The sequence below is a fragment of the Notechis scutatus genome, chromosome 3 (genome assembly GCF_049901735.1).
Source record: "Notechis scutatus isolate UNSWTSFEM ecotype Mainland chromosome 3, rNotScu1.2, whole genome shotgun sequence".
Classification (NCBI taxonomy): Eukaryota; Metazoa; Chordata; class Lepidosauria; order Squamata; family Elapidae; genus Notechis; species Notechis scutatus.
In genome coordinates, this window is record NC_142011.1 from 207,759,788 (window position 1) to 207,785,044 (window position 25,257).

Sequence of the window (25,257 nt, forward strand, 5' to 3'; positions counted from 1 at the left end):
TGGTGGCATTCATGTGCAAGGACCCAGGTAGGCTCCTGACCCTTTGATTTCAGGTGATGATCAAAGACAGACTGCATAGACAGAGGGAAGTTTGGTCTTTGAAGCAGTTGTGCTCCATATTCTGGCGGTGGGACTTTCTCACTGTGCTGCTTTCCCAATGGGAGCCTTTAGGAGGGAAGAGGAGCTCTCAATTTAAAGAGAAGCCCATAGCTGAGACAGCAGCTGGCCCAGCTGTTATTCTAAGGTAGACTGCCTCTGAAAGTAGAGGTTCCTTTGCGTAGTGAGTTCTGCCATGGAATCACTCCAGGGAATGCGATGAAAAACGTTTCCGCTCACCTGTCTCTGGCTTTGCCATCCTTCAATATTTTGGATGGTACGGCCAAAGGGGACCAGTGATGACTCCTTCAAGTCAAACATGGAGAATCCACAACATCAGCCGGTGAAGCGGCATAAAACTCTAAGTGTTATAGCTATTTGTAATGACCCAAGGAAGTGAAGAAACCTAATACTCCTTCCTCCCATTTTCCCCACAGCAACAACCCTGTGAGGTAAGGTGGGCAGAGAGAGGGTGAATAGTCCAAAGTTGCTAAGTTGCCTTTTATGCCTAAAGTGGGACTAGAACTCACTGTCTCCTGGTGTTCGGCCCAGAGTCACCCAGGTGGCTTTCATGCCTAAGGTGGGACTGGAACTCAGGCTTCCTATTTCTAGACCATTTGATCTTTCTAGGGAAATTTTCACAGCTGACCTTAGTGTGAAAAGATCTATCATCTAATATGTAATATTACAAGATCAGAAAATAAATATCAAAATAATATATTATATATATATATATATATATATATATATATATATATATATATATATATATATATATATATATATATATATATATGTTATATCTTTCATCCAGCATACACCAGGATATGCTACAAAACAGTTCCTTATAGATCTGAGCCTTGTGCACCAGGGCAGAACCTATGCTATACAAAGAGTTGGTGTGATCGTTTTTGTAAGTACAGTTCTTATCTTTACTCCCAGTTTTTTTTCTTCTTCATCCCAGACTAGAGCTCCCAAATGCACCTGAGAACTGGAGGTCACCTAGGACCTGTCTGTGCCCTGCCTGGGTTCCCCTGAGGTCACATCCTGTTGCCGGACACCCTAAGCAATGCAAGGAAAGGGGGGTCTTGGACTGGGGTGCCCCATCTTTCCCAGCAACAGCCCAGACGGGAGGGGGAAACCTTCTTTAGAGAAAGGGGGAGGGAAATGCTGGGAGAGCTGCGGGTTTGTTCAGGAATTGAGGGAAATCGGATGAAGCCATGAAACATCCAAGAAAGGTGCCATTGCCCCCTCAGTCATGTCGAAACATGGAACTTTCCCAGAAAACTCTTCTTCATTCATTTACTCCTGAGTTTTGAGTAGAGGAGGAAGGAGGTCTGCCTTCCTCGTGGGACGGGATGCATGAATGTGTTCAGTGTGGGTTTACCAATTTGTTCAGCAACAGCCACAGGTCTGTTCTTTGCTATTTTTTAAAAAATCATTCTGCTTTGTAGGTTCCATCAGAGGAAAGATAATTGAACTGGGATGTGCTGCTACTTGCCCTCCAGCGGAGCCAAAAAAGGATGTTACCTGTTGCTCAACAGACAATTGCAACCCAGTTGCGAACTGGACACCTCGTTGAGTGTTGCTCTCATCCATGTTGGACCATCCTTGAAAATTTATGCTTGTGGCCTTTACCGCCAGATGGTCCATCATCCCCCTCTCCCCTGCTGTCTTTGACACCTCAACATCTTTCCCTTTTCTCTCGTTCTGTACGTTTCCTTCTGCTAGTTCTGTAGTTTGAGAATCGAATAAAACTCAGCATTCAATTCAAGTGTTTTGATTTTTTTAAACCCCCCACCCTCAAAACATCCCTTTCACGAAACCCACAAGTAAAGAGTTTTTCTCCAGGTTTCAGCAGGCACCGATGCTGGGATGAGCAGGATTAGGTCCAATCCCTATTGAATCATGGCTTGGATTGCCTCACGGGTAATAATCTCACATTCAGACAGGGTAAAGAAAGAGGAGAAACCCACAACTGAGTCTTTCCTCAGTAAAACCTTCCACTTCAAAGCCTCCCTTTCTTCTCTCTGGGGAAAGCTGAGGGGAAGAGGAAGATGCTTTGAAAGAGAGGAGGGGGATTTGGGGGGAAGGATGGCAGGCCTCTTCTCCATTTCACCTAACCGAAAGAAGAAACATCTTGATTCAACAGTTGACTCTGCAGGCTCTTCTCAAGCTTTCTCAATCCTGAGTTCAGGTTTTGGCGGTTAGACCTGGACATCGGGGCTTCACTGGCCTGATCTTCACTCACTGCATTGGGTAGACCAGGACAAAGCTTCGCTGGTTTTCCTCTTTGCAGCAGGTAGACTGGGCTGAAGCTTCGCTGGCTTTTGTCTTCCCTCTCTGCATTGGGTAGACTACGCCAAAGCAACACGAGTAGACCGGGATGGCCCGGATCTAACCCCATCGCGGGCTTTGAGTTTGACACCCCTGCACTACAATGATGTGGTCCTTCCACAAAAAACATATTGGACTCAAATACATACTTAGTTAGAATAAGTGATTAAACAACATATAGATTTGAAACCAGAGATATTTTGGGTGGCTATATTACCAGATCAGTATGACAAAGGGAAAACATATTTAATTTTACATACGTACAACGGGAGCAAGAATTGTGTTTGCACAGCAATGGAAAAGCGAAAAGATCCCTACAGAGGAAAATGTTATATAAAAAATATTAGAATGTGCTGAGATGGACAGATTATCAATTAAAATAAAAGACAAGGAAGAAACAGAATACTTTTTAATATGGGACTTGTTTTACCAATGGCTAACTAACAGGAACAGAGGTTACAAACCAAAAAGATTAAAAAAATAATATTTTTTTGTCATTTTGATAACTTTTCAAAATGGATAAACTAATTGTATTATCACTTTGTGATTAATATTGATACGATTATTATTATGATTTATGTTGATTACCATTGTATTTGTAGTTAAAACTAATTATGTCCAGACAACACGCTGTTCAGATTGACATGGAATATTTTATCTGTATATATAGAAGCGATATACCACTCAGACATCATCACGAAATCTCCAGGACCGTAAAGCCTACAAACTTGAAATTTGGCACGTTTGTTCCTCTTGGCTTCTCGGTGCTCAATAAGAAAGGATTTTTTGAAATGACCATCAGAGTATTAGTATTTCTTAATAGAGAAATTAACACGCTCTGATGCTAAGGAGTTCTACTCCCCCTCCTCACCTGAAAAGATCTCTGTTCCTACTGCCAGTTGCCTCACATTCCGTTACCTTAGTAACACCACAGCCATTTGCACCACTCAGGTGACCCGAGGACACAGACAAACCTCCAAGCTGCCTCAATGACTCTATAAAGGGATGCAAACTACACTTCCAAACAGGAAGCTACTTTGGCATGAAAGATTGTAGTGTTTTTATTACCCACCATCCAATCAGAGCTGAAGAAGCTCCTTGGATGAGAAGCAAAAGGTCTTCAAAGAAAAACTAGACAGTCCAGTTGTCTCTTGAAAGAAAAAAACCTGGGACAACAGTGGGAGGATTGTATTGTATTGTATTGTATTTTGTTGTGTTGTGTTGTGTTGTGTTGTGTTGTGTTGTGTTGTATTGTATTGTATTGTATTGTATTGTATTGTATTGTATTGTATTGTATTGTATTGTATTGTATTGTATTGTATTGTATTGTAGATAACAGGTAATCAGAGTTGGAAGGGACCTTATAAGTCATCTAGTCCAACCCTCCGCCCAAGCAGGAGACCTTACATCATTTCTGACAAATAGCAGTCCAATCTCTTCCTGAAAGTATCAAGTGATGGCACTCCCACAACTTCCAAGGGCAACTTCTGTTCCATTGGTTGATTGCTCTCACTGTCAGAAAGTTATTCCTTATTTCCAGGTTAAATCTCTCCTTTTTCAGTTTCCATCCATTATTCCTTGTCTGGCCTACAGGTGCGTTTCAAAATAGCTTGACTGCTTCCCCTCTGTGGTAGCCCCTCAAATACTGGAAGACTGCTATCATGTCTCCCCTGGTCCTTCTCTCTTCACTAGACTAGCCAGGCTCAGTTCCTGTAACCATTCTTCATATGTAGGGCACCAAGTTGGTCTGGAATTCTGTGAGATCTACATTCAGGGCACCATCAAATCACAGGAAAGCTGTGATGTTTTTTGGTCTCCAGTCCCCTGTACTTTTTCTAGCATCACAACATCTTTTTTATAATGTGGTGAACAAAACTGGATGCAGTACTCTAGGAGTGGTCTTACTAAGGCTTTATAGAGTGGTATTAGTACCTCACTTGATCTCGATTGAATCCCTCTGTTAATGCAATTTAGGATTGCATTAGCTATTTTGGCTGCTGCTGCACACTGATGGCTCATGTTTACCTGGTTGTCTATTAAGACTCCAAGATCCCTCTCACAGTTACTGCTATTGAGCCTGTTTTCACCCAGTCTATATGTGTACGTTTGGTTTTTCTTGCTAAGTGGAAGACTTTACTTTTCTATACATTGAATTTCATTTTGTTAGATATGGCTCAGTGTTGTAGTCTGTCAAGATCCACCTGGATCTTGAGCCTATCTTCTAAGATGTTAGGTATTCCTGCCAGTTTAGTATCATCTGCAAATTCGGTAAATTCCCCTTCTGTTCCCTCATCTAAGTCGTTAATGAAGATATTGTATTGTATTGTAATGTATAGATAGATAAGTAGCTAGCTGGATGGATGAATGGATGGATGGATGGATGGATGGATGGGATGGATGGATGGACAGACGGAGGGACAGACAGACAGAAAGACAGACAGACAGACAGACAGACAGACAGACAGATACATAGATAGATAATAGACAGTAGAAAAGAAAGTAAAGGAAGAAGGGAAGGGAAAGGAGGAAAGGAAAGGAAGGGAAAGGAAAGGAGGAGAGGAAAGTAATGGAGGAAAGAAGGAAGGGGAAGGAGGAAAGGAAAGGAAAGGAGGAAGGGAAGGGAAAGGAGAAAAGAAGAAATGGAAAAGAAAGGAAAGGAAAGGAAAGGAGGAAAGAAGGAAAGGAAAGGAGGAAAGAAAAGCAGGAAAAGAGGAAAGGAAAGGAGGAAAGGAATGGAATGGAAAGGGGAAGGGAAACAAAATGAAAGGAAAACCTTATGTGTTTCAATCACTGACCACCACTGAGCCAACAGATTGTGGACCGAATTTCTCCTAAATAGCCCCATCACATAGTTTCTTCATGAAGCACGGCTATCCAGCTAGTGTCATATAAAAAGAAAATGTATTAATAAAACGTATTTTTTTTAAAAAATGATGTAGTCCTTCCTCGTGTTTGTGTGTATGTTTTTGGGTGTGTATGTGTGAGAGAATGCATTTCTGTGTGTGGAAACAAGAAGCATTACAGCTCAGAGAATATAAGAGACAGAGGAAGATTGTTGGGATAACCACTCCCTGAAATCTCCCAGGTTATATCCGCTAGGAGGAGGGAAGGAAGGGTTCTGTTAGGGATATACACCCTAGCAGAACCTGCACGGAAGTCAGGCAGGCAGGCAAATATGTGAGACAAACGTTGTTGTAGCTTACACTCAGTAAATCAGATACACTGTGCCAGTTAAATAGTTTTTATTCCAGTAAGATTATTATGCATAGTCAAACAGTCCATATATCATACACTTAGTTCAGTCCGTCCAGGGATTATTCATTAGCAAAGTCCAGTGTCGAAAAAGAGGTCAGGAAACTTACAAATAATCAGTCCAGTAATATATCTCTTTTTGCAGTAGAGATATGAAGGAAATCAAACCTCTTTTCTTAGTTCAGCAATAGCAGGGAAAAAACGCAGTTATCACCATCAATCCATCATTGTCAGCAATCCAGTAAAAGCCAGCAAACAGTGAGCTCTCTTGCTCCCTCTTATGGTGATTTTACAACCGCACCCAAAATACATGGTCTGCATTTAAAGTGACACACACAATCATAGTCTATATATATTATTTTACCCAAACTAAGTTAGGTAACCATGTTATCCCTAACATTCTCCCCTTTTGGGTAATATAATAACATATATATCTATTTACAACTTTAACCCATAGTTTTCACAACTTTCCTTGTGCTTTACTGCACCTTGGGTTTTTGTAAACTGATCAGCAAAATTTTCTTCAGTTATGCAATATTCCAATCTTATTAAACCATTTTTTACAGATTGCCTTACATTCAAATATCTAAGATCAGTATGCTTAGATCTCGTTTTTACAGCAATATTTGTAGCCAACCGTATGGCTGCTTGATTGTCCTCATACACTACAATGGTATCATTAACAGTTATTCCCATATCTAATAACAACTGTTTATACAGAATTAAATCAGTACATAATAAAGATAGACATGAAAATTCTGCTTCCATTGTGGACATACTTATGTGTTGCTGTCTTATTGACCTCCAACCAATCAGTGCTTTACCTAATAGTATAGCCATACCTGAAGTTGATTTCCTAGTTTTTATGTCTGTTGCAAAAGTTGCATCAGCATATGCACTTAAAATCAGATCATCTTTTGGCTCTAAATACAATGCATAGTGCATTGTCCTTTTAACATACCTTAATATACGCTTTAGCGCTTGCCAGTGACGTTCAGTGGGTTCAGCGTTGAATCTTGCCAATTGATTAACGCCCTATGCAATGTCTGGCCTTGACCAATTACTAATATACGATAAACTACCTATTAATGACTGATAAATAGTCTTATCGAATTTTGAACTTTGAGCATCAGTACGGCAAAATTCCTGACTCATTGGAGTTTATGCCGGCTTACAAAGTTCCATTTTATACATTTTTAGCAATTGGTAAATTTTATCCTCTTGAGATATCTTAAAGCCACTCTTGGTTTTATTTATTTATTTATTTGATTTGTCAATTGTTTACAAGATAATAAGTACAAGTGTATACATAGTTGTTAATATATGAAATGGGTACATATAAGAAAAATAAAAGAATAAGAGAAACAATAGGACAGGGACGGTAGGCACGATGGTGCGCTTATGCACGCCCCCTACAGACCTCTTAGGAAAGGGGTGAGGTCAATAGTAGACAGTCTAAGGTTAAAGTTTTTGGGGTTTGGGGAAGAGACTACAGAGTCGGGTAGAGTATTCCAGACATTGACCACTCTATTGCTGAAGTCGTATTTCCTGCAATCAAGTTTGGTGCGGTTAACTTTGAGTTTGTATCTATTGTGTGCTCTTGTGTTGTTATGGTTGAAGCTGAAGTATTCATTGACAGGTAGGACATTGCAATGTATGATTTTATATACCATGCTTAAGTCGGACCGAAGACGGCGTAATTCAAGGTTTTCTAGTTTTAGAATTTCGAGTCTGGTGGCATAAGGTATTCTACAACGAGTAGAAGAGTGGAGAACTCTTCTTGTGAAATACTTCTGGACTTTCTCAATTGTGCTAATATCACATACGTAATAAGGATTCCAGACTGATGAACTGTATTCGAGTATTGGTCTAGCAAATGTTTTGTATGCTCTGGTTAGTAGTGAGATATTACCAGAGGAAAAGCAACGTAGGATTAGGTTAACAACTCTTAATGCCTTTTTGGCTATGTAGTTGCAGTGGGCTCTAGCACTTAGATCATTAGAGGTGAGTATTCCCAGGTCCTTTACAGAGCTTGGGTTGTCGACAAGATCTTGACTATTCAGTTTGTATTTTATTTTCTGATTTTTTTTACCAATATGTAAGACAGAGCATTTATTTGTTGAGATTTGAAGTTGCCATATGTTAGACCATTCGGATACATAGTCTAGGTCTTTTTGAAGGGTAGTAGTATTGTCTGTGGTATTGAACAGCTTTACATCATCAGCGAAGAGAACGCAATTGCTCTTGATATGATCACAAAGGTCGTTTATGTAGATTATGAAGAGAGTTGGTCCTAGAACACTGCCTTGGGGGACACCACTATTGACAGGTACTGGATTTGATAGGGCGTTCCCGATTTTGACCATTTGTTGTCTGTTTGACAGGAATGCTTCTATCCAGTTATTTAGTTGTCCAGAGATACCATAAGATTTTATTTTTAGGAGTAGTTTGTCGTGTACCACTGAATCAAAGGCTTTACAGAAGTCTATGTAGATTGCGTCTATTGCTTTGCCCTGGTCGAGTTGTGTCGTCCATATGTTTTTGCAGTGTAAGAGTTGCAGATTACAGGATAGTTTTTTTCTGAAACCAAATTGTTTATTGGAGAGTAGGTTGTTTGTCTCTAAATGGAGGATGATGGATTGGTTAATAATTGATTCCATGACTTTACAGGTGACGCAGCATAAGGAGATTGGTCTGTAATTTTCAACTAGGCTTGGGTCTCCCTTTTTGAAGATAGGGATGACTGTGGCTTGTAACCATAGGTTAGGCAAGGAGCTGGTCCTGAAAGATTTTTCAAAGATTATGCTTAGAGGTTTGGCTATGGCAGTGTTATGTTATGATTATGTTATAACATATTATGACAATATGTTTATTGTCAATCCTAAATACTGTCTTATCTCTCCTAATTGCTTTAATTTTATCCTCTTACTTAATAATGATATTATTTCAGTAGCTTCATTATTAGTCTTTGTAATTAAAGCAATGTCATCTGTAAATAACAATAATAATGATACTGTTCCATTAGTCTCTCTCTTAAATAAACATGGATCAGCTAAACCTGCTTTAAACCCTATATTGTTTAACTCTTTAACAATATATTGGTTCCATTCATAACCAGATTGCTTTAATCCATAGAGACTCTTTTTAAGTTTCCAACAGTCATTATTAGTTTTATCATCCTTTATTCCTACAGGTATCCTTAAATATATAGTGTGCTGCAATGGTGCATGCAGATAGGCAGTTTCTACATCTAAATGATTTATGATATAGTTTTTCTTAGCTGCCCACACTAAAGCTGCTCTCAAGGTTGTTGCCTTTAAATTTGTTGCAAATACTTCATCATAATCATATGCAGTTTGATTAAATCCTTGAGCTACCAACCTAGCCTTATGGGTAACAGTCCCATTTTTACCAGTTTTTAATTTAAATATCCATTTGCAGCCAATGGACTTTTCACCTGGAGGTAATTTGGCATTTTCATAAACTTTCATTTCCTTTAATGAATTTAGTTCTTTCTCCATTGCTTTTTGCCAATTTTCCTGTTCCTTTGCAGGATACATCCTAAGTTCTTCAACAGTAGTTGGAACTTTACTAACTTGGCAAACTACACTTGCTTGGTACCTGTCAGGTGGTCTGGTTACACGTGTAGAACGTCTAGGTATTACAGGGCTTACAGGTGGACTTTCATGTACTACCTGTTCCTGGTTATCTATTTCTTCCTCTTCTGGTATTTCTTCCTGTTCTGGTCCTATATGCTCTTCATGTACTTCCTCTTTAATTGTATTCTTCTTATTACTGATTTGTTCTTTTGGTCTTTTGTAGGTTTCTATGATTACTTCCTTACTTGAATCTTGTTCCAGTTTTTCCCATCCTACATGTTCCAGGAATTGTGCACTAGCACTACAGTAAACTCTAGATGTACCTTTTCCCCAGAATTTGTATGATTTGTGATTAGATTCATAACCTACAAAGAATAACCTTTTAGCCCTATGCTGCCCTTTGTGTCTCAGTTGTGTAGGAATATGCACCCATGCTGGTGCTCCAAATGTGTGCATGTAGCTTAAGTCAGGTTTTCTACCATGCCACCGTGTGAATGGTAATTCACCAGTTGTTGAATTAACAACATTATTCAATATATGATTACCACACATTGTTGCTTCTCCCCACAAAGTTTCAGGTAATCCTGAATCTGACAGCATAGTACGAGCCATTGCTTGTATTGTTTGGCCTCGTCTTTCTATAAAGGCATTATGTTGTGGCCTATATGGTGCAGTCTTTTTATGTTCAACACCTGCCATCATCAGTCTGTTTTTGAATTTATTGTTTATAAATTCTGTACCATTATCAGTTATAAGAGTTACTAATTTCCTTTTAGTTTTTCTTTCTGCAAATTTAAGCCAATTAAAGAAATTCTGATATGTTTCCGTTTTACTCTTCATTAGATAACAGAAACCATATCTGGAATAATGGTCCATTATACTTAGTATATAACGAGCACCTCCCACACTTGGTTTTTTAGGACCTATAATATCAGCAAATACGACCTCTAGAGGTTCCTTTGTCTTAAATCCATTTAATCTATTTGCTGGTATTACCTTGCTTTTTTCTTGACTACAAGAATTGCAGTGCAAATACTTACTGCAAGGCTTTAGTTTTATACCTTTAGATAGTTCTACCGTTTGTTTAAGCATTTTAAAATTTATATGCCCTAAACGTCTGTGTAACAAATGTATGCACTCATCATGGGGTTTAACATTATTATATACTGTGTTAGCTACCTCTGATTGACTATCATTTAACACATACAATTCACCTTTTAAAGTTGCAGTCACTTTTTTACCTTCTTTTTCTATTATGCAATTTTCTCCCCTAAAGGTAATTACATAACCTAGTTTAACCAAAACTCTAACTGAAAGCAAATTAAACTTAAGTTGTGGTACATATAACATTTTTACATTTTTTTTTATGCAAGAACAATATGCTATACCTTCACCTTTAGTTTTCAGTTTCCAGCCATTAGCTAACGATATCTGCTGTGAACTTGTGGACATCTTAACAAATCTTTTCTTATCTTTCATTATGCAGTGCGATGCTCCACTATCTACAACCCATAAATTATTATTCACAGTTTCGTTGCTATACATGGCTAACTCTATGCATTTTTTATCCTTTTGATGCCTTTTAGCATTCTGGCTGGCATTTTGGCTTTTTGCTTTCTTGCAGAATCTAGCCAAATGTCCTTTTCCTCCACAATTAAAACATTTTCTAATTGTATAGGCTGACGAAGATATTTTCTCTTCTTTACATTGTGGTTGTTCCCTTCTGAGTTGATCCCTTTCAAGCCTTCTCCTGGCTTCTTCAATTAATCTGCCAGTAATGTCAGTTAATGTAAGGTTATCTTTTGGCAGAACTTCAAGTGAAGTTACATAGTCGTCGTAGCTCTAATCTAACAAAGACAAAATTATATAAACTTGATGTAGTTCTGTGAAGATAAGTTATTTTTCATGCAGTTCTTGAAAAATTCTCTTCATTATGTTTAAATAATTATGAATAAATAATAATGAATAATAATTAAACCAGATAAAGACCGAATGCACCAATTATCACATTAAACAAGAGGAAAACCTTCTAAGCACCAATTCCACCCGTGCTTTTTACAATTTTGTAAACAACAAACTAAAAGACTCAAGGTCCATCCCTCCCTTGATAGGACCTGATGGTAAAGACTGCAACGACGACACCATTAAAGCCAACATCTTTAACACATTCTTCGGCTCAGTATTTGTAAACAGCAATGGATCATGCCCAGTATTTCCTAGCCGTACCACAGATAACAACAATGATCTAATACATATCGATTTCACAGAAGACAATGTTGAAAAAGCACTACGCAACCTAAAACCATCTCTATCTATTGGACCGGATGGAATATGTGCCTACTTCTTAAGAAAGCTATCCACTGCCATAGCCAAACCTCTAAGCATAATCTTTGAAAAATCTTTCAGAACCAGCTCCTTGCCTAACCTATGGTCACAAGCCACAGTCATCCCCATCTTCAAAAAGGGGACCCAAGCCTAGTTGAAAATTACAGGCCAATCTCCTTATGCTGCGTCACCTGTAAAGTCATGGAATCAATTGTTAACCAATCCATTATCCTCCACTTAGAGACAAACAACCTACTCTCCAATAAACAATTTGGTTTCAGGAAAAAACTATCCTGTAATCTGCAACTCTTACACTGCAAAAACATATGGACGACACAACTCGACCAGGGCAAAGCAATAGACGCAATCTACATAGACTTCTGTAAAGCCTTTGATTCAGTGGTACACGACAAACTACTCCTAAAAATAAAATCCTATGGTATCTCTGGACAACTGAATAACTGGATAGAAGCATTCCTGTCAAACAGACAACAAATGGTCAAAATCGGGAGCGTACTATCAAATCCAGTACCTGTCAATAGTGGTGTTCCCCAAGGCAGTGTTCTAGGACCAACTCTCTTCATACTCTACATAAACGACCTCTGTGATCATATTAAGAGCAATTGCGTTCTCTTCGCTGATGATGTAAAGCTGTTCAATACCACAGACAATACTGCTACCCTACAAAAAGATCTTGACTATGTATCAGAGTGGTCAAACAAATGGCAACTTCAAATCTCAACAAATAAATGCTCTGTCTTACATATTGGCAAAAAAATCAGAAAATAAAATACAAGCTGAATAGTCAAGATCTTGTTGATGACTCAAGCTCTGTAAAGGACCTTGGAATACTCACCTCTAATGATCTAAGTGCTAGAGCCCACTGCAACTACATAGCCAAAAAGGCATTAAGAGTTGTTAACCTAATCCTACGTAGCTTTTTCTCTGGTAATATCACACTACTAACCAGAGCATACAAAACATTTGCTAGACCAATACTCGAATACAGTTCATCAGTCTGGAACCCACACTACGTATCTGATATTAGCACAATTGAGAAAGTCCAGAAATATTTCACAAGAAGAGTTCTCCACTCCTCTACTCGTTGTAGAATACCTTATGCCACCAGACTTGAAATTCTAGAACTTGAAAACCTTGAATTACGCCGTCTTCGGTCTGACTTAAGCATGGTATATAAAATCATACATTGCAATGTCCTACCTGTCAATGAATACTTCAGCTTCAACCATAACAACACAAGAGCACACAATAGATACAAACTCAAAGTAAACCGCACCAAACTTGATTGCAGGAAATACGACTTCAGCAATAGAGTGGTCAATGTCTGGAATACTCTACCCGACTCTGTAGTTTCTTCCCCAAACCCCAAAAACTTTAACCTTAGACTGTCTACTATTGACCTCACCCCTTTCCTAAGAGGCCTGTAGGGGGCGTGCATAAGCACACCAACGTGCCTACCGTCCCTGTCCTATTGTTTCTCTTATTCTTTTATTTTGCTTATATGTACCCATTTCATGTATTCACAACTATGTATGTTTAAATGACTCAGCATGTCTCCATTCTTTTGAAGATGTGTTCTGAACAGCTTTTGTGTAAGATTTATATGTGCTCCTACACTGTCCCGAACATAAATCTTCTTTAAATTCTCCCAACACTTAGCAGCAGTTTCTTCTCCACGAATATGGACAAGCTGCTGGTCACAGAGTGTCAGTCCTATGATACATAGAGATTGCTCATTCTTCATTTTATATTCTTGTATTTTCTGGGCATCATCCTCATCCTCCGGATCCCATGCATCTACCTCTGGTGGGTTTTGAATTATACTCCACAAACCTTCTCTGCGTAGAAGTAGGCTGCATTTCATAGACCATGAAACATAGTTTGTTCCATCCAGTTTGGATATTAGAGACAAACTTGGTAAATTGACTTGTGCCATCTTTTTCTGGATATTAAACTATAATTAATAAAACACAGCTGTCTGTTTACAGTATTGTGTAACTACACAAAACTCTCACTTTATATAAGCCTGTTATATCCTGGTTAGTCTGACTGTGCACCTGGGCCCATAACCAGTGTTAGGGATATACACCCTAGCAGAACCTGCACGGAAGTCAGGCAGGCAGGCAAATATGTGAGACAAACGCTGTTGTAGCTTACACTCAGTAAATCAGATACACTGTGCCAGTTAAATAGTTTTTATTCCAGTAAGATTATTATGCATAGTCAAACAGTCCATATATCATACACTTAGTTCAGTCCGTCCAGGGATTATTCATTAGCAAAGTCCAGTGTCGAAAAAGAGGTCAGGAAACCAGTAATATATCTCTTTTTGCAGTAGAGATATGAAGAAAATCAAACCTCTTTTCTTCGTTCAGCAATAGCAGGGAAAAAACGCAGTTATCACCATCAATCCATCATTGTCAGCAATCCAGTAAAAGCCAGCAAACAGTGAGCTCTCTTGCTCCCTCTTATGGTGATTTTACAACCGCACCCAAAATACATGGTCTGCATTTAAAGTGACACACACAATCATAGTCTATATATATTATTTTACCCAAACTAAGTTAGGTAACCATGTTATCCCTAAGAGGTTCCATCTGGCAGGATCCTCTGTGTTGTGTGTCAGCAAATATATAACTGAGCTCTGGCTGACTTGCTCTTGTCCGTCCTTAGTTTTAGCCTAAAAACTGAAAGCTCCTCCAATCATCTTATGACTGTGTGGCAAAACCATTACAAAGGAGTGATATTGAAAAGAGGGATGGAGGTGACAATACTTCAGAAAATCTTGCCAGATTGAACTGTTCTATAGGTTGGGCACCATGGCAGAAAGGTCCAGTCTCCGGGGTCCCACCAGATATGCTGCATCACCTGTAAAGTCATGGAATCAATTGTTAACCAATCCATTATCCTCCACTTAGAGACAAACAACCTACTCTCCAATAAACAATTTGGTTTCAGGAAAAAACTATCCTGTAATCTGCAACTCTTACACTGCAAAAACATATGGACGACACAACTCGATCAGGGCAAAGCAATAGATGCAATCTACATAGACTTCTGTAAAGCCTTTGATTCAGTGGTACACGACAAACTACGCCTAAAACTAAAATCTTATGGTATCTCTGGACAAATGCATAACTGGGTAGAAGCATTCCTGTCAAACAGACAACAAATGGTCAAAATTGGGAGTGTCCTATCAAATTCTGTACCTGTCAACAGTGGTGTCCCCCAAGGCAGTGTTCTAGGACCAAATCTCTTCATACTCTACATAAATGACCGCTGTAATCATATTAAGAGCAACTGCGTTCTTTTCGCTGATGATGTAAAGCTGTTCAATACCACAGACAATACTGTTACCCTTCAAAAAGAGCTTGACTATGTATCAGAATGGTCAAACAAATGGCAACTTCAAATCTCAACAAATAAATGCTCTGTCTTACATATTGGCAAAAAAATATCAGAAAATAAAATACAAGCTGAATAATCAAGACCTTCTTTTTTTTTTTTTTTGAAAACAGTTTTTTTTTAATTTTAACAACAAACAAAAACACATAAAACATAAAAACATCATCTTTCCTTCATGAGTTTACAGACAGTGTATCGGTTGGTTTACCACTTTTTTTTGTGCATCCATTTCATAGTCTCCATTGTAGTTATACTACATAATAGCTCATATTATCAATCAACAATTATATAGCCTGATATCATTATTAAACAATCATTTGACTATAATTTTATTAATTCATACTTTAACGAGATAACTATAATTTACTTAATTTATTTTATAGCAAATCATAAAATCATACCAAGTCTATCTTAATACAATTTTATAAGGATAGTATCAAAGAAAAAAAAAGAAATTTATATTCATTGTTTCCTAAAATTCTAAATATTCTATTGTTATATTTTATTATCTAGCCATTGATAGAAAAGGTCCCAAACTTCATAAAATTGTTTATCTTCTTGTTCTCTAATTTCAAACGTCAATCTACTCATTTCAGCACATTCCAATATTTTCTTAATAATTTCTTCCTGTGATGGTATTTTCTTACTCTTCCAATTTTTAGCAAATACAATCCTAGCCGCTGTCAATACATTTACAATCAAATATTTCAAATTTTTATTGTATGTATCAGGTAAGATTCCCAATAAAAAAATCTCTGGTTTTAAATCTATATGTTTCTTTGTCATTTTTTCCAACCATATGCGAATTTTAGTCCAATATTTTCTAGCGTACTCACAAGTCCACCACAAATGGTAATATGAGCCAGGTATCTGATGACATTTCCAGCATTTTCCAGATTTATTCTTGAACATTCTTGCTATTCTTGTCGGGGGGAAACGCCACCTGTAAAACATCTTATACAGATTTTCTTTATATGCTGTTGACATTGTCATTTTATAATTTTGAGACCACAATTTTTGCCATTTCTCTAAATCAATCCCATATCCAAAATTCTTCCCCCAAACAATCATCGTTTCTTTAACTTGTTCTTCCTCTAGTTTAATTTCCAGTAAATAACCATATAATTTTTTAATCACTTTTTCATCAGTACCTGTCAAAATCTTATCTAAGTCAGTCAATTTATCATAGAATCCTTCTGTTTTAGAATCTTTAACATACCTTGAATGTATTTGCGCATATGAAAACCAATTCATCTTTATACCTTGTTCTTCTAGATTTTGCATCATTTTAAGTTCACCCTTTTCATCCAATATTTCCCCATATCTAACTGTTTGTACCTTCTTGTATGTTATAGGATAAGAAAAAGCTTCAATAGTTGATAACCAAACTGGGATTTTCAAATAACATTGTCTCTTAATTTTCTCCCAGTTTAACCATAAAGACTCCCGTGTATAATGCCTTCTAAAATAGCCCTGTGATTTAGTTCCCTTATACCACAGAAAAGCATGCCAGCCCAGTAATAAATCATGTCCTTCTAGTGTCAACAATCTAGTCTTTCTTAATGTTATCCATTCTTTGGCCCACATCAAGTTTGCAGCTTGATAATACAGCTCCCAATTAGGAAGGCCAAATCCTCCTCTAGTTCTAGCGTCTTGTAAAAGTTTTAATTTTATTCTCGCTTTCTTACCTTGCCATATATACTTCAACACAATTTTATTTAAATCTTCAAAATAATCTTTGCCAAGCCTAATTGGTATTGTTTGGAACAAATATAAAATTCTAGGTAAAATATTCATCTTGATTGTTGAAATTCTGCCTATTAATGACAGTTGTAGGTTTTCCCATTTCTTCAGATCAAATGCTATCTGCTGTTTGAGTTTAATATAATTGTTCTCTTTCAATGTAGTACACCTTGACGTCAAATATATCCCCAAATACTTAACCTTGTTCGTGACTTGAATTTTCAATAGGTCTGCCAGTTCTTCTCTTTGTCTTAATAACATGTTCTTTGTCAGAATCTTTGTTTTATCTTTATTTATTTTCAAACCAGCCATCTCACCGTACATCTCTATCTTTTCCAATAGTTTTAAAGCTGTCTCTAGAGGATCTTCCAAAATGAAAACCAAATCATCCGCAAAGGCTTGTAGTTTAAATTCCTCCTTTTTGATTTTCATTCCTTTTATATTTTGGTCCTCTCTAATATTTCTATTCAACATTTCCAAAGTCAATACAAATAGCAAAGGTGATAATGGGCATCCTTGTCTTGTGCCTTTTCTTATGCTAATAGTGTCTGTAAGTTCTCCCTCTATCATTACTTTTGCCGTTTGCTTATAGTATGGCTTCTATTGCTTGAATCAATTTTCTGGCAAAACCCATCTGTTCCAGTAGTAGTAACATAAATCTCCAGTTCACATTATCAAATGCCTTTTGGGCATCTAGAAATATCAAAGCCATTTGTTTTTCAGGATGCGCCTCATAATATTCCAAGGTGTCCAGAATTACTCTCATATTGTCTTTGATTTGTCTCTTTGGCAGAAATCCATTCTGATCAGGATGAATAAAATTATTTAAGTATTTTTTAAGCCTTTCTGCCAAAATTGAAGCAAAGATTTTATAATCTGCATTCAATAAAGAAATAGGTCTATAGTTCTTAATTTGTAATGGATCGGCCCCTTCTTTTGGAATAAGTGTAATGTAAGCTTCTGACCATGTTTTAGGTATCTTCTTATTTGACATGACTTCATTCATGACTTCTAGCAATGGAATGCTCAACGATTCTTGTAGTGTTTTATAAAATTCTGCCAGAAGCCCATCTGGACCTGGTGCTTTTCCATTATTCTGTCTGCTGAGTGCTTCGGTTAGTTCCATCATTGTTATAGTACTTTCTAGCATTTTTTCAGTCTCTTCAGGTATCTTAGGTAGGTTAGCATTTTGTAAATACTGTTTAATTTTTTCCTCATCAATATCCTCTTGTTTATATAGTTGTCCATAAAAGTCTCGGATAATTGCCTTTTTCTCCTTGTCACCATAGCACATTTGGCCTTCATCGTCTATTAACTGTAATATTTTCCTTGATTCTTTCTCCTTTCTCAGTTTGTATGCTAACCATCTACCTGGCCTATTTGCATCTTCAAGATAGTTCTGTTTAGCACTTCTAATTTTGTGTGCCAATTCTTCTTTCTCTATCTGACCCATTTTATGTTTAATTATGTCCATTTTAAGTTTAATATCTTTTTTCTGTGGCATTTTCTGTAATTCTTTTTCCAGTTTTTTGTGGTCAACTTCTAAAGCTTTGATAGTTTGCCTCTTCCTAACGTTCTTTTTCTTTGTATAGTCTATTGTTAATCCTCTCGCATATGCCTTCATTGCATCCCAAACATTCTGTGTTGAAGTATCTTCTTTTTTATTTTCACTAAAGAAGAAAGCCAATTCTTTCTCCATCCATTGTGTGAAGTCTTTTTCCTTTAAAATAGTATTATTTAATGTCCATCTAGATCTTCTTTTTTGTCCTTTCCATTTAATTGTCATTGGATTATGGTCTGCCCATGTACTTGTTTCAATATTTATTTCTTGAATATTAGATATTAATTCTGTTGATGTCCAAATCATATCTATTCTGGACCATGATAAATGTCTATTTGAGTAAAAAGTATATTGTTGAATTTTAGCATTTCTTTCTCTCCATATATCTTTTAAGTTTAATTCATCTATCATTTTGAAAAAGGATTTAGGGAGAGTCTTTCTATTTTGTCTTATTGCTGTTGCTGTATAGTCCAGTTTATTGTCTACAATTCCATTGAAATCTCCCATCATAACTATATTGGCATAGTCCAGTTCAATTATTTTCATATGTAATTTTTTGTAGAATTCTTCTTGTTTGTCATTCGGGGCATAAATTGCAACCAGGAGTGTTTTTGTATTATTATCCACTGTTTCAACCATTAATACTCTTCCATCTTCATCAGTATGAATCAGTTTTGCTGGGATAGTTTCTTTAATGTATAAAACCACTCCTCTTTTCTTACAGTGAGTCAGGGAAGTAAATATTTTCCCTAATTTTGGTCATGCCAGTAATTGTTCATGTTGTTTTTTAATGTGTACTTCTTGTAAACAAATTATATCAAATTTTAGCTTCTCTAATTTGTGAAAAAAAATTCTTCTTTTGGTAGCTGAGTTCAGTCCATTTATATTCATAGAAATCAGTTTTTTCCTCCATGATTATGTTTTGTATTTAGGTCTAACAGCTCTCGTAGATCTTACTTCACGTTGTTCTTTGGTCTCCGCTTGTCCACCTACTGCGCCTTCTTCTTTTCCCATCCCCATTTGGTCCTCTTGAAGTTCAGTTGAGATGATCTCTTTTTCTGTCTCTATTTCTCTTCTTTCAAAAAATTCATTGTAGAATATTTCTGCTTTCTCAATTGAGTCAATTCTGTGTCTCTGTTCTTGCCATGTAAACATTAATCCTTCTGGAATCAGCCATCTGTAATTCACCTCTTTTTTCAATAACATTTTAGTCAAGAATCGATATTCTCCTCTCATCTCTCTCACTTTTCTGGGTACTTGTTTTAAGACCACAATCTCATTGTTTTATTATTTCAGCGTCTTCTCTCTTGCCACTTGTAATATTTGTGTTTTAATAGTTTTTTTTGTAAATCTGACGTGGACCACTCTTGGTAGATTGTTCCTCATCGCATATCTTGTAAAGACTCGGTATATCTCATCTACTCCATCCATCATCTTTTCCTCTGTTATTCCCAGAGCTCCAGCCAGGATTTCTATCATTATTGCAGTCAAATTTTGTCCTTTTTCTTCCTCTATATTTTGAAATCTGAGATAGAATTCTGACCTGTCCATCTCCCACTTCAACATCCCACTTTTATCTTGTTCAACCATTGTTAATCTGCTATCAATATTTCCAATTGTCTCATCTCTTTGTTTGTCTTTCTCTTCAATTTTTTGGAGTCTCTCATCATATTTCACCATCATTTGTTGAATATTTTCAACTTTTTCATCGGTCTTCCCAATTCTTTGTTCAATACTCTCCATTCTTTGTTCAATACTCTCTGTTCTTTGTTCAATACTCTCTGTTCTTTGTTCAATATTCTCAGCTCTTTGTTCAATATTTTCTATTTTCTTTTCAATGATATCCGATTTCATTTTAAGTTCTTGAATTCCTTGCATAATCATCTTTAAATCCACTTGTTCTTTATCTTGCTTCGACATTATCTGGGTTAAACGTCGTCCTCCAACTGTTGGGGAGGCAGGAGCAGAAGTTGAAATGCCAGAAGATATGAATTTCTTACTCATTTAGGTAACTCAGGGTCTTCAAGCTCTTTTAATCCAATTAGTAGAGTGGCCAATTATAATCCAATTAGGGAAAAAGAAAGTAAAAAAAAGAATAAAAAAAAGACAATAAAAATTAAAAAGCCCAAAATTAAAAAGAAAAAAGAAAAGGTTCTTCAGGTTCTTCTAGACCTTAATCCTATTGTGGGATAATCAATTATGATTCAAAGTAAAAATTAAAAAGAAAAAGAATAAAACCCAATAGTATTAAAAAGTAGTAAGAAAAAAAAAAAGAATTCTTCAGGTTCTTCACACCTTAATCCAGTTGAAAGATCTCAATAATCTGTAATCCACACTTTTGTTCTAACGAGCCTTTCTGCTCGTGATTGTCACACTTCCGCTTTTCAAGCTGCTTTTCTGGCCGCTTTTCTCTCCTGCTTCCACAAAGTGCTACTCACAACCAGGAAGATAAATCTCTCACCCCACTGTCATTCTTCAATCTTCGATCTTCAATATTGTATTAAGCTCTTTCAACACCTTTTCCTGCTCCGATCTTGCAGGCTGTCACTATCTTGCTTAGTCACCTCAGTGGCAGACTGGACTTTGGAGCCGCCATAAACTGGCAGCTAGCTCTTCCACGCTGGGCTCAGGAGCTCTTCTCTTCGTTACCAGGGGGTTGCCTACCCCCACCCTGTAACTCGAGATTCTCCTATACTGACACGAACCTCTCCGGGGTTTGTGTATCCCCTGGGGATCGCTCCAGACGCTAGAGAAGGTAATAGAAAACCACAGCAGTCTTCTCCACCTCTGCACGTCCCTGTCCTGCCACCCCAACTCCTGGGGAGAGAGGAAGAACATCAGAAACCAGGAGATTGGAGACTTGAATTTGTGAGTGATTTGGCATTTGGGATTAACTTTTTGACAATATTTGAGAGGAAGGAGGTGACAGAGGAGGAAAAATTGCGGCACTGAAAGTGACTTATTAATTCTCTGAATTGAGTTCAATAGGATTATTGGCTTTATTTAATACAGCTGGGAGGACAGATTGTTAAGCGACCAAGAAGAGATGACTATTGGATTTTGGAGGGAATAATAGGTGAAGGAGATTTGCACATTGAACTCAAAACCGGGAAGGGGAAAGAAGGAAGAGGAAGAAGGAAGAAGAGACCAACAGAAGGCTGGGAAGGATTGACTTCTTATTGCGATTAATCAGCACATTATACCATTCGCTCCCCGGAGTACTGGGAAGAAACTCAAAACTTAAACCTTTAGCTTGAAGACTGACTATAAAGTTTATTTTATATTTTTTCTCTTATCACATTTCTTTATTTGTTGGAATTTCTATTTGGTAATACTTTAATATTACCATTTGGGCACTATTTTTACAATTTGAACCTCTAGCCCCTTGCTTATTGACTGCCTCAAATCAAGGTAAACTTTTCCCTCTTCTCTTCCCCCATTGTTCCAGTCTTTCTCCTTCCTATCTTAACCCCTTAAAAAGCCTGATAAATTTACCTACTCAAAAGGAGGGAAAAAAAGGTATATTGTCCTTATAGATTTCAGTGACAATTGATTTGATTGTCTTAAATAGTAACAACAAAGAGTGAAAAATAGTGTTGATTTAGATTATTTAGAATACTTAAGATTAATTCTTAAAGAAGTAACTGGGTTGGATTTGATGTATTATTGATTATTAATATTGATATTCAGTATATAAATTAATTATAAAGATTATTATATTATTAGATAACATTTTATAATATAGGTGTACAGACTGCCTATCTATATATTTGATTGAAGTATTAGAATAGAATTTTTATTTTAGGGTTAAACACTGAATGGTGATCTGGGACAATATATCCAATATAGTGCAACAACAAAAACAAATATTAAGAGAGATGACCTCCACGACAACTATGGCTTTGAAATCGGGAAAGAAGACCACCCCGACCCTAACAACTACTTTAACTTCTGCTTCACCAACAATCCAAAAAACCATTGAAGAATCTCTAATAGGGGAAAAACAGTCCAATGTCTCTAACGTTAATATACAAGCTACCCTACTATCCTTGCAAGAAGCAATATCCAAGATGCAAGAAATAATGATTAAGAATCACAAAGAAACCAGAGCGGATATTAGCGAATTAAAAGATGAGATGGGAAAGCTTAAAGTGGAAATGAAAGCAGATTTACTTAAGGTGGAGGATAAGATAGGGTCCTTGCAACAGGCTATGGAGAAAAACGAAGTTAAGATAAGAGAAATAGAGAGTAGGACAGAACGGATGGAGACAAACTTTGAAAGGATAGAGGAGGAATTTAGAAATGTAACTAGAGAAACCGAAGACTCCTCGTCCACCTCGAAATGGATAAAGCAGCGGCATATTTAAGGTTTCAAAATGTGGTAGAAGCGAAAAATGAAGAACTAGAACAATTAATGGCAGAACTATTGGCTGAATGGTTAGGGAAAGAAAAAGATGATCTAATCAAAGAATTTGACGAGGTGTATAGGGTCAGCACAAGTTATGCTAGACGCCATAACTGCCCAAGAGAAATTCATATTCGTTTCACAAGGAGGTGTGTGAGAGACCTAATTCTTAAAAGGTCCAGAGAAGAAACAATAACATATAGAGGTAAAGAGATTACGATCCTAAAACAAATCCCAAGGAAAGTGAGGGTCATAAGACAGGATTATAAATTCTTGGCCAATTATTTAAATAAAAAAGAAATTCCTTTTAAATGGTTAATCCCAGAAGGGATGTTAATAACTTGGAAAGAGAGAAAAATCAAAATAGATTCTATAGAACAGGCCCAAGACTTTCATGATCAGCTAATAGGCACGGATAACCAATACACCAAGGAGGAAACTAAAAGGAAACCACAGGATGATCGTAATCACCATAGAAACCAAAAAGAAGGACTTCCTCAAAATCTAGGGAACGACAAACCACAACCAGGGAGAGAAGAACCAATCTCACAACAACAGCAAGAAGAAAACCGAATCATCACTAGACAAAAAACTAAACAGACCTAGATAAATGGAGATAGGAAAGAAACTCCTCTCCATTAATATAAATGGTTTAAATTCAACATCTAAAAGGAAAAGGATATTAACTAAATTAATTAGACAAAACGCCGACATAATATGCCTACAAGAAACACACATTAGGAAAAAGGATGAAAGATATTTAATTTGCCCGAAACTTGGAAAACTTTTTACAGCACCAGCAGACAAACATAAAAAGAAAGGAATTGCAATATTTGTGAAAGATGATGTAAAAGCAGAACTAATCTGGTCGGATCCGGAAGGAAGAACTCTGGTTATACAAATTTGGATTAATCATATCACATTTTTATTGGTAGCAATCTACGCGCCAAATGAAGAACAAGGGAAATTTTTTAAAGATCTTCATCAGAGAATAATAGGTTTCAAAAAGGAATATCTGCATGATAGGCGACTTCAACTCCATTGCTGATCATCAAAAAGACCATAGTAATGTGAATAAGAACAAGAAAGGGAAAAGAGAATTTTCTATGCCCTGTAAGGACATGATGAAAGAATTAAACTTAATAGACTTATGGAGAAAACTAAACCCAGAAGAGAAACAGTTCACATATTATTCAAATCCACACAAAATCTGGACCAGAATAGATATGGCCTGGATGGATGGGGAATTGGCCAATGAAATAAAAGAAATTAAAATCCTACCAAATGAATGGGCCGACCACAACCCAATACAACTAATTTGGAGAGATAGGAGAAAAACAAAGAAAAGATGGACACTAAATACTCAGTTAATAAACGAAGAAGAGTACATTAAGAAGCTGAAAGAGGAATTAAATTATTTTCTAAAGAAAATAATAATGAAGCAACCACGAAACAAAATATTTGGGATACAATGAAGGCAATTATAAGAGGAACAACAATCTCCTATAATGCCATGAGAAATAAAAGAATACATGCCCAACAAAATAAATTCCAACAACAAATTAAAGAATTAGAAATACAACTTCAAAAATCCCCTAAAAACCAGAGAACACAAAGTCAGTTAATAACAATTAAACACAAATTGAACTTACTTGAACAAGATAAAATAGAAATTAACTTGAAAAGGTCCAAACAAAATTATTTTGAGCATGCAAATAAACCAGGAAGATGGCTATCCCATAAACTTAAAAAGTGAAAGAAAAGAGATTGATACACCAACTAATGGATGAGAAAGATGTCTTACAACATGAGATAGAGAAGAAAAAAGATATCATTTACAACTATTTTCAAAGATTATATAAAAAGGAGGAAGTTAATGAAGATAAAATAAGAACTTATTTAGAGGAGACGAATGACAAGGTAATTGGAGAGGAATGGATAGAGTTATTGAATAAAGATATTACATGGTCTGAATTGAAGTCAGCAATGGAGAATCAAAGTAATAACAAATCTCCAGGACCAGATGGGATTCCGGCAGAACTATATAAAGCAATATTGGAACTAGTAGGACCACTGATGCTGGAAGTGTTTAATGAGGTACTTCTGGCAGCCAAGATGCCGGACTCGTGGAGGGGGGGCGCTGATTTCGCTAATCCCAAAGGAGGATGCAGATCATAGATACATCAACAACTATAGACCGATTTCACTTTTAAATGCCGATTATAAATTGTTTACTTCTATCATAGCTAATAGAGTAAAACAAGCTTTAAATCCACATATACACGAAGATCAAAATGGATTTCTTCCGTCCCGACAAATAAAGAACAATTTAAGAACCGTTATCGATGTCCTAGAATATTATGAAGCCCACCCGGAGAAACAATCCGCACTCATGTTTTTAGATGCTGAGAAAGCATTTGATAACTTAAATTGGCACTTTTAATTCAAAAATTTACAATATGAGTCTTGGCACCAAATTTGAAAACATTATAACAACTATTTACAACACACAA

At 36.7% G+C, this 25,257-nt stretch overlaps 1 long non-coding RNA gene across 1 annotated transcript; it reads left to right on the plus strand.

The window, feature by feature from the left end:
* Positions 1 to 1,676: 1,676 nt before the first annotated feature.
* Positions 1,677 to 14,355, plus strand: LOC148131577 (uncharacterized). The gene is made up of 4 exons (XR_015748309.1): positions 1,677 to 3,761; positions 4,343 to 4,666; positions 5,164 to 5,548; positions 14,221 to 14,355. It is a non-coding gene; the product is annotated as an uncharacterized LOC148131577 (long non-coding RNA).
* Positions 14,356 to 25,257: the final 10,902 nt, after the last annotated feature.